Source organism: Mesoplodon mirus (assembly GCF_964341445.2).
Source record: "Mesoplodon mirus genome assembly, chromosome: 15".
Taxonomy (NCBI): Eukaryota; Metazoa; Chordata; class Mammalia; order Artiodactyla; family Ziphiidae; genus Mesoplodon; species Mesoplodon mirus.
The window spans coordinates 36,570,030-36,580,994 of record NC_138991.1 but is presented as its reverse complement, the minus strand read 5'-3'; the positions used below and the strand labels follow the sequence as shown (position 1 = coordinate 36,580,994).

The 10,965-nt window shown below is 51.7% G+C and overlaps 1 protein-coding gene across 1 annotated transcript in view; it reads left to right on the top strand.

Annotated features, from left to right (window-relative positions):
• Nucleotides 1-660: 660 nt before the first annotated feature.
• The window catches only part of MLXIPL (MLX interacting protein like), a gene marked incomplete at its 5' end in the record, with an annotated part of 30,519 nt that continues 20,214 nt past the window's right edge, over nucleotides 661-10,965 (top strand). The window contains one exon of the mRNA XM_082644379.1: nucleotides 661-785. The remainder of the gene's footprint in view (nucleotides 786-10,965) is intronic.

Genomic DNA, 10,965 nt, shown 5'->3' with positions numbered 1-10,965 from the left:
AGAAAGGAGGTCAGAAAGAGGTTCCAGGAGGAACCGGGAGCTCAGGGAGGGTAAAGGGTGTGGAGGGGTAGGGCTCCATAAGGGGTGGGGTGTGTGAGAAGGGGAGGGCTGCTCAAGGAATGGGAGTGGGAATCGGTGAGGACGATGGGAAATCAGGGGGAGAGAGCAGGTCTCAGGCAGGAGGGGGCTCAGGTCGGGGCACGAGTGGAGCTGGCGCTCAGGGAATGAATGGGGCTCGGTGAGCAGGATGGGAACTCAAGAGAGAAGAGGGGCTGCGGCTCAGGGCGTAACCGAGGCTGTCCCAGGCTCTGCCTCTGCCCACCTGGGCCTGGCTCCTCACCTGTGGCTCCTCCCTTCTCCAACCCAGCCCGCGGGTTGGGAGCCGGGCACTAAGCCCCGCGGAGAGGGAGGTTAAAGGTGAGCGGCACGAGCGGGTCGCAGACGGGGATTGGCAGGCGCTGGGCTCATGGCCCGGGCCAGGGCTGCCCCACAGGCCGCCGGCTGGGTGAGCGGTTGCCACCCACGTGCTAAGGAGAGAAGGAGGCACCGGATCAAGGGGCACCCTGAGGGGGCGGGACGGCGGGCGCCGGGCAGTGCCAGCGTCCACACCCGCTGCGTAGACAGCGCAGAGCCCTCTGCCGCCGGCGCAGAGAAGACACAGAGAGCAAGTGGCCTTGGCCCGGACCATCCCGCGTGCGCCCCGGACGCCGCACGGACGCAGCACGGGAGACCCCGTGGCCCTGGCTGGGAGCCACCACGCCCTCCGCAGATCGCGCGGAATCCAGGTAAGGGGCGTAGAGGGGGTCGGGGGCGGGGGCAGGTGCCTAGCCCGAGGAGAGTCGGAGCCTCCGTTATGCTGGACCTCAGTCTCCCCACCTGTCAAATGGGGAGGGGCGCTTCTATGGCTCTGCTGAGCTGAAGGGGTTAATACTCTCGTGTACCTGCACCCCTCACTCAAGCGGGGCGGGGGCAGGTAGCGAAGAGGCAAGCTCCTACCCCAGAGAGGGCTCAGGATCAAGAATCCAAGAAGAGTTCATCCTGCCTGCCCTTCCAGGAGGCCCACAGGCTCCCACTGCTTCCTCGGTCCCACTGGCTGGGCTGGGATTGAATCTGGGTCCAGGGGGCTCTCCATGGAGCCGAGTGTGGGTCCAAGAAGCCAAGAGGGAGGGCCTTCCTCCCTGTCATTCCCCCCTGCCCTGGGCAGTTGTGGGTGCCAATAGAGAAGCTGGTTCCAACTGGGCCCTGGATCGGGGCAAGGACCCAGACTCCTCCTGGCTGGTCAGGAAGAAGCCAGCTGTCTCCGTGGGGCAGGGAAGCCATATGGATTCCTAGTCACCAAGCTTCTAGTCAACAGGTAGGGACTAGGGAAGTGGTGAAAGGCATCCCCACTGGTCTGGCTCAGGGAGGCCAGGGCTCCCTGCCGGCTCCCAGCCACCCTTCTCCCAGCCACCCTGCCCCCAACCCCAGGTCTCCTGAGTCCACCTGCGGGGCCAGGAAGCCAGAGTCAGGCCTGGACTGGGTTTAGGAGCTTCGAGCTCTTGTCTGTGTCTGGCTGTGTGACCATGGGCATGTTACTTCCTTTCTCTAGGCCTGGCTCTCCCTCTGTGACATGGGGAGGCTTGTTCCTGGGCCACTGGTATGGAGACAGGGACAGAACAAACTGGGACACCAGAATGCTTTGGGGTACAGGGCAGCCCCCTCCAAACAAGGTATCTCTGGTCCGTCACAAGGAGGATGATGTGACAGGGTCAGTTGGATCAGGTGGCAGGTGAGGCCAGGGATCTAGCCCTGGCCTCCATCTTGCCCAGGTTCCTCAGCATCTGGCCAGATCCTCAGAAGAGGGGCCTGGGGCTCTCAGGCCTGGGAACCTGAGCACTGGGCTCAGGCCCACCCCGGGGAGGCTCAGCTCCTCAGCCACAGGGCAGAGACAGCTTCTGGGGGAGGAGGGGGGTTCCAGCAGAGGAGCTCTGAGCTGTGACAGCCAGGATTCTCCCTCTCTTGAGAGGGTGATTCTTCTGAATGTGCCCCTCCACCCCTACCCCCTTACCCTGCTAAGGACACAATCTACCTTAGACCTGGGCTCAGTTTGGAATCGTGCTCAGGGCTCAGGCTGGGATCAGGACTCAACCTGGGCTCAGGTGAGAGGGCCGCTGAGAGCTGGGGTCAGGGCCCCATGTGGGGTCATGGAACGCTGTGAATGAAATCCTCTGACACTGGTGCGGGTGACTTTGTAAGCTGAGGTGGATGGGAATGAGCTTTGACAAACTGCAGAGTGGAATGGAAGTGGGAGGGGCCGTGCTTTGGAGGCTCCCACGACCTCACCTGCCCAGACCCTCAGACTCCCCTCCCAGGGTCTTCCCTCTGAGGCTGCCCTTGACCCCACTGCTGGCCCTGTGGCGGGCAAAGGCGGGCTGAGACCTATGTTGGCGCTGTCAGGCTGGGAGGGGCCCGCCTTAGGCCAATTCTCTCTCCCTGGTCAGGGCTGAAGAAGGGGTTTGGGCTCAGAAGCAGAGGAAGGAGAAGAGAGGGTCAGCTGGGAGTGGGAGGAGGAACTGAAACTCGCTGTGCACCTACTGTGTGCCAGGCACTGTGTGGGGGCTCTTCTGTCTCTGTTTCCTGCTTCCTGATAACCTGATATGAAAGAGGATATTCTCTCCACTTTAAGGATGAGGAAACAGAGGCCTAGAAAAGTCAAGGCACTGGCTCAAGGTCACACAGCCTGGAAATGGCAGGGCTGGGTTCAAACCCAGGCAGCCTGATTCCAAAGCTCTGGTTTCTGTTCCCACTGCTGCCTCTGACTCTCCTCCAGGTGACCCTGTCCTCTTCTGGGCCTCACTCTGCTCATCTGTAACCTGGGCCTAAGCATTCTTACCCAGACAGTTGGGCAGCGGCTGTGGGCGAGTGTGTGCTCTGCATTCAGGGGGTGTATTCCTGGGTGCTCATGGGTGTCCTCATGGCCTGTGCCCACCTCATCCATTTCTCCATCTGTCTTTCCTGCTCCTGAGATACAGGGGCAAGGCAGCTCATGTTTGTCTCTCCTTTGTGAGGTAAGCTAAGCTGACCTTGTGTAGGGGACCCTGACAGACCCCAGCAGGAAGGAACAGAACATTCCCAGGACAGGGCCTGGCACCAATAAATAGGTGACGCCTCCTCCTGGCTGGCCCTGAGTTATGGAGGTCAGCAGGCAGGTGAGTGAGCAAGTGACAGTCAGCTGCTGGGGGCCCCCAGTAGCCCCATGACTCTGGGTGAGAGAGATGTGCCTTCCTGGGGCCCCCTTTCCATGTCAGTCCAGGAGTCTGAAGCCCTGATGAGGCTGGTGTGGGACCACAGTTGGTATGACTCCTAGAGCTCCCAGCGCTGAGGAGGCCTGGGGATTCTGGGCAGGGCCGAGCTGACTGTCGCCCACCCACAGCTGGTTTGAGAAGGCTTTTTCCATCCCTGAGTCCCCTGGTGGAGGTTGTCCCCTCACTGTCTGTATCCTGCAGCACCTGGTTCTTTCTCTAACACCATACCCAGAGCTGTTGGCTAGGAAGGAAGGAAAAAGGAAAGGGCAAGGGTGGGAGAGGCAGAGAGAGAAGAAAGAAGGAAACCCACACTTACCATGTGCCAACCACTGGCCATCATTCACGTATTTCACTTAATCTTCACAACAACCCCCTAAAGTAAATATAACATCATATCACCACACCCATTTTAAAGATGAGAAACCAGGGTCTTCCCTGGTGGCACAGTGGTTAAGAATCTGCCTGCCAATGCAGGGGACACGGGTTCGAGCCCTGGTCCGGGAAGCAGCTAAGCCCACACGCCACAACTACTGAGCCTGCACTCTAGAGCCCACAAGCCACAACTACTGAGCCCTCGTGCCACAACTACTGAAGCCCGTGTGCCTAGAGCCTGTGCTCTGCAACAAGAGAAGCTACCGCAGTGAGAAGGCCACGCACCGCAATGAAGAGTAGCCCCCGCTTGCTGCAAGTAGAGGAAGCCCGCGCACAGCAACGAAGACCCAACGCAGCCAAAAAATAAATAAATAAAATAAATCTATTAAAAAAAAAAAAAGAAAGATGAGAAACCAGTGCTCAAAGCCCATTATACCATTCCCTCCTTGTTTAGGGGTCGCACTCAGAGAGGACACCAAAGTCAAAGAACAGGGGCAGGTTTGAGCACTACAGTACATGCCTCTGTGCCAGGGAGCCCTGGACTGCCCGGGCATCGTCTGACTCTGACATTTCTCAGGCAGGCAGGGGTCTGAGCGGCCAGGGAGGTCCTGGCCTTGACAATCATTCCACCCCCCCAAGGCACCCCCATTCTACTCTCCAGGGACTGACTCTGGGCAACCACACCCACACCCCACCTCGACACGCAGAGGTGGCCAGAAATGCACAAAGAAGGAGACTGCACTGCCAGGCGCACCTGCTTTCTGTTTCCTCCTCTGTAGAATGGGTCGACTAACACAGTGGGCCCTGTTCTGCCTCTCCTGGCCCGCTCTCGTGAGACTCCGATGGTGCAGCTTGCAGAGCTGGGAGGCAGGAGGCCTGGCGTGGTCACTGACATGACATGCTGGTGGTCTGAGACAGCCCCTGAGCCAAATCAAGCCCCACTTTCCCTCTGTGTAACGTGGCCTGCGGACACGTGGTCTGCAACCCTCTCCAACTTACAAACTTCTAGGTCGTGGATATGAGTCTTGAGCAGCTGATGAGACCCTAATCCTCACACCCCCTCCTGGAGAGCATAGGGAGAAGGACTTGCCAGTCCTTCGTTGACTCAGCAAGTATTCACAAAGCACCTACTGTGTGCCAGCTGCCCCTTCCACCCTGGCACCTGCACTTCAGCTCCATCTTGGGTGGGCTTATCTGATACTTGATATTTAGGGGCGGTCAGGTCATTCTTCAGTGCCTCTGAGCAGCCCAGTGGAAGGACACACTTGGGCTCTGCCATCGGACACACCTGGGCTCAAATCCAGGCTACACTACTCATTAACTGTATGACCTGGAATGACTGTCCTACTCTCTCTAACACACGTAAACAAACAACTCCCTGAGCTAGGTGTGATCTGTAAACTGGGGACCATCGGCCCTATGTGACAGGTGTTTGGGTGGGTTGATTAGACACGACAGCCAATGTTCAGGGCCTGGCAGGCCACTGGGAGGCCTGGTTGTGGTACAGTGGGAAACATACATATCTAGTTTTTGTCTCTGGTTCCTAGCACACAACTCCTAAAACCCATGGAATCTTCAGAGTGATAAGTGTCTTTTGTATGCTAATGAGATGACTGGTGGCCCCCTAGATAGTTTTGAGCTGGTCACTAGGAAGATCAAGGCATGATTGGAGGGCTGGAATTTTCAGCCCCACTCCCCATCTCTGGGGAGGAGAGATGGCTGGAGATTGAGTTCTGTCACCAAGGGCTAATGATTTAATCGATCGTGCATATGTACTGAAACCTCCATAAAAACCCCTAAATGAAGGCGTTTGGAGAGCTTCTGGGTTGCCGAACACATGGAGGTGCTGGGAGGGTGCGTACCAGGAGAGGGCATGGGAGCTCCGTGCACTCTCTGCTCCCGTACCTTGCCCTGTACGTCTCTTCCATTCAGCTTTCCTGAGTTGTCTCCTTTATGCTAAACTGGAAAGTGTAAGTAAAGAGATTTCCTGAGTTCTGTGAGCCTTTCTAGCAAATTATGGAACCTCAGCCAGGGATCACAGGATCTCCTGATTTATAGCTGGTTGGTCAAAAGTACAGGTGACAACCTGGACTTGTGATTGATGTCTGAAGTGGAGGCAGGCTTGTGGGACCGAGCCCTTAATTTCTAACTCCAGGTAGACAGTGTCAGAACTGAATTGAATTGGAGGACACCCAGCTGGTACTGGCGAATTGGAGAAGTGTTGGAAAAGACCTCACGCATTTTGTGTCAGCAGTGTTGTGAGTAAAAACTGCCCACTGGCAAATGGCAGCCATCGGCATTTTTACAGACGACAGACTCTTGGTGAAACACCAACTCCAGGCTGGCCCCCATCCTTTGCTCTGCTGTGATGCCAGTGGCACCTTCTGCTCCCCTAGCTGTTCACAACACACAAGAGGCTGGGCTGCTTCTGCCCATGTTACAGGGAGGGGAGCTGAGGCCCAGAGAGGGCAGATGGCTTGCCTGAGATGACCCAGCCTCCCTGATGAGCCAGCCTCCTGGGCCTTATGCCCTGAAGAGAAGGTGTCCCCATGGGGTCCTTGGGCCCTGCAGAATGAGAATAAAGTGTCAGACAAGCTGGGGTGGGAAGCTGCACCCCCAGCTTCCCCAGCGTCAGATCGGCCAAACAGGGAGTCTTTCCTGTTGTTTAGGCAGCTTTGATCTCTGGACTTCGGGGTCCTCAAAAAGAGGGGAGGGGTTCCCATACCATCTTCTACTCCTCTTGTTTTCTTTACTTTTTTGGAGGATTTTCCCCCCTGGTTTCAAAAGCAATACACAGGTATTACCCAATTTTAAAATTTATAGAAATTTATAAAGTAAATATCTCTATTACCCACCCCCCAAAGACTACCAGTGTCATAGTTTGGTGCCTGTATGTCCAGACTTTTCTTCTTTTTTCATATGTGTGTTTACTATTATTAATTTACTCACATGGGATCACACTTCACCTACTGTTTTATGTTTCTTTTTTAATCAGCATTGCGTCTTAGTGATTTTTTCCTATTTCTGCAGCTGTAACAATGATGACAGCTAGCATTACTGTGGAAGCACTTTGCAGGTATTAATTCACTTAATCCCCATTAAAAACTATGAGAGACAAATCCTATTATCACTATTTTACAGATGAGGTTGTTAACAGCTACATAGTATTCCACTGTAGGGACTTATCAAAATTTATTCAACCACTCTTCTGTTTCTCAGTATTATAAACAGTCCTGCAAGGAACATCCTGGTACATCTTTGCACACTTATGAAGATATTTTTATAGGACAGATTCCTGCAGTTGAAGTTGGTAGGTCAAAGAGTACCAACATTTTTGGTGTAATAGATTTTGCCAAATGGTCCTGCAAAAATATAGTCCCATGTTACTGGTCCACCGACAGGATAGGAAAAAAGCCTGACCTGGCCCACGTTATTCCTGCCTCTCCCTGGCGTGGGACAGGGGTTCTCAGGCTGCCCAGGAAGCAGCCACAGTGCTGGATAAGAAGTTTCTGGGCAGGGAATTCCCTGGCGCTCTCACTGCCAAGGGCCCGGGTTCAGTCCCTGGTCGGGGAACTAAGATTCCACAAGCTTTGACCAAGGCCGGAAAAAAAAAAAAAGTTTCTGGGCAGATAACCCCTCCAGTTATGCCACAGGCCACTAGAGAAAGCCCGCATGAAGCAATGAAGACCCAATGCAGCCCAAAATAAATAAATTTATGAAAAAAATGTATGAACTGGGACGGACTTCCCTGGTGGCGCAGTGGTTAAGAATCCACCTGCCAATGCAGGGGACATGTGTTCGAGCCCTGGTCCGGGAAGATCCCGCATGCCGTGGAGCAACTAAGCCCATGTGCCACAGCTACTGAGCCCACGTGCCGCAACTACTGAAGACCGCGCGCCTAGAGCCCGGGCTCCGCAACAAGAGAAGCCACCACTGTGAGAAGCCTGTGCACCACAATGAAGAGTAGCCTCCTTTCGCTGCAACTAGAGAAAGCCTGCGCGCAGCAACGAAGACCCAACGTGGCCGAAAAAGAAATGTATGAACAATATGACACTACTTGTAATATCACTATATGTAAATATAGAAGCAGAAGGTCTATAAGCATGAAGTGTACTTTTCCCAAAGAGAAGTGACTTTTTTCTTTCCTCATAGGATAAGACCCGTATTTTTTGATAGAATAACTGGGTGCTTCTGATATGAAAACTCATCCAGTCCAACTTCCTCTTTGATGTAGTCATATTTATCAATTGTCTCTTCATGATTTGTTCATCCATTTTTCAGATACAGAAACTGAGACCCAGACAGGGGAAATGACTTCCCAACTTGCTGCCGGTTAGACACACAGCCAAGACTCCTCTTTCTCACTCTCATCTACCTCTCCATCCTCTATTCCCTCAACTCACTCAACGATCTCTGCCCCTGCCAAATCCTCCTCTGGGCCTGATGCACCGTCGCTCTCCCCACCTCCTAGATGCCTGATGCACCCCCAGCCAAGGCAGGCTTCCGTGAGGCTGCATGTGCATGTGCAAACTGAGTCTCTCTTTTAAAAAACTTGTAAGTCTGACGTCCATATAGAAAGTGTACACATCATAAGTATCCAGCTCAGTGAATACTCACAGTGAACACACCTGTTACCTGAACCCAGATAAAGAGACAAAATGTTAGCAGCCCCTTCTTGATCCCTTCTAGTCATCCCAAGGCTAAAACACAGCCTAACACCAGAGATTAGCCCGTTTTGGAGCTTTATATAAATGAAACCTTACAGCATCCACACTTCCTTGTCAGGCTGCTTTTGCTCAACAGACTGTCAGTGAGATTCATCCATATGGTTGCATCTGGTGGTAGAGCGTTCGTCTCATTGCTGTGTTAAGATTCTGTAGTGTGTCTGTGCTGTGATATATTTATCCGTTCGCCTGTTGATAAACATTTGAGCTGTTTCCAATATTGAGCTAATAAGAATAATGCTGCTCTGAATACTCTTGTACATGTCTTTTGGTGCACATACGTGCACGTTTCTGTGGAACTGCTGGGTCATAAGGTACGTGGATGTTCAGCTCTGGTAGATACTGACAAATAGTTTTCCAAAATAATTGTGCCAAGTCACACAGCGGTGGTGGCAGTGGATGGGGTTCTGTGCACACCACATCCTCACAAACAATTGCTAGTCCTTTTAATTTGAGAAAGTACGTATTTGTAAGGCAGGCTTCCATCAGATTGCCTGGGTTTGAATCCCATTCTCTTTTTAAAAATTTTTATTTTATTTATTTATGTTTTATGGCCGCACCACGTGGCATGTGAGATCTTAGTTCCCTGACCAGGGATCTAACCCGAGTCCCCCTGCAGTGGAAGTGCGGCGTCTTAACCACTAAACCACCAGGGAAGTCTTTCCCATTCTCTTTTTCCCTTGTGACCTTCAGCAAAGCCTGTTTCCTTGTCTACAAAATGGGTTGAAAGTCATGGGGCTGTTAGGAAGATTCCCTAGACTGAGTAGGTTAGGCTCCATAAACATTAACTATTTATAGTTAATTCTCACAACAACCCTCTGAATCACTTCCCTTCCTCAGTTTCCCCTTCCGTAAAATGATAATAAAAATACGAACACACCCACACACACACACACAGTGGGGAGGATTATCAGTAAGTGAAATAATATATTAAATGCCTAATTTTTTTTTTACTGAGATGTAATACACTTATTATCAAATTTACCCCTTTTCACTGGCTTTTAGTATTTCACAAAGTTGTGCAAACATCACCACTATATAATTCTAGAACATTTTCATCACCCCAAAAAGAAACCCCATACCCCTTGTAATCATTCCTCATTTTCCCACACCCAGCTAGTCTCAACCCCTGGCAGCTGCTAATCTACTTTCCATCTCTATGGATATTAAAAGTACCAAATCTTTGCTTTTCTATATGTTTTAACTTTCGCAAAAGTGAAATACCTAGCACTGGGACAGGCGCATAATGTGCACTTAATAAATGTTATCTATGTGTGTGTATGTGGATGGATAGATGGATAGATAGATAGATAGACAGATGGATAGGTAGAGCACACTTAGTAGATAGATATAATATAAACTCATTCACTCAACAAATACCCATTTGCACTTGAGAGGAAAATGGTCCATTTAGAGAAGTAAGATGTGATTCTTGCTTTCAGGGAATTTGCCATCTAGTGGGAAGAGAGGTAGGTGCATGTGAACGCAGGGCAGAGTGAAATTACAGTTGTATCTGAACAAGATGCTAGAGGAGGAAGTGGCATCTAGGGTCCATCTAGGATGGGTAAGCTTTCCTGACGTCGAATGGCAGTCTGGGGGAGCAATCCTGAGAACTAAGGCTGGGAGACAGGGAGGGTTTGGTGTCAGGCAGGACCTTTGGGACGGCCACGTCTTCACACCCCAGTCAAGACCCCGTCCTACATCTCCACAGCTGTGAAGAAGACTTGTCTGTAGCGAGAGGTTATAAACACTGGGTGATACAGGCCAAATGGGAAAGGAGCGAAGGGGTGACCTGGGCTAGTGCACACAAGTCTGCACTGTCATCTGGGCAAGGACACTCTGAACTGGCTATGCCCTTGGTCTATGGAGAGTGGCAGCCTCATAGGTTTAGGAAGCAGGACTTCCAAGTCAGATCTGCCTCTGCCTTTTCTCAGCTGGGGACCTCGAGCAACTGCTTCCCCTCTCTGAGCCTGTCTCTTCAACTGTAATATGAAACTAATAACACTTACTTCAGTAGCATTAGAGATGATGGTTCAAAAGTGTTGGACACAGTGCCTGGAATGAGGAATACATACTCCCTTAAATGGCCATACAGATAGGTTGGGGGAGGCTGGACAAAGTGAATGAAGCACACATTCAAGGCCTCAGGAAGGTTAAGGCATTTAGAACACTTTTAGTTTATTTATTTATTTATTTATTTAGACTAGTGATGGATTGTATTTATTTATTTGTTTATTTATTGCCTGCATTGGATCTTCGTTGCTGTGCACAGGCTTTCTCTAGTTGTGGTGAGCGGGAGCTACTCTTCATTGCAGCGCGCAGGCTTCTCGTTGCAGTGGCTTCTCTTGTTGCAGAGCATGGGCTCTCGGTGCACAGGCTTCACTAGTTGCGGCGCGTGGGCTCAGTAGTTGTGGCTCATGGGCTCTAGAGTGCAGGCTCAGTAGTTGTGACACACGGGCTTAGTTGCTCCGCCACATGTGGGATCTTCCCGGACCAGGGATTGAACCCATGTCCCAGAACACTTTTTAAAATTTAGTAATTGATATACGTATTTTTTAAATTGAAGATGTCATCATGGGAGAAAT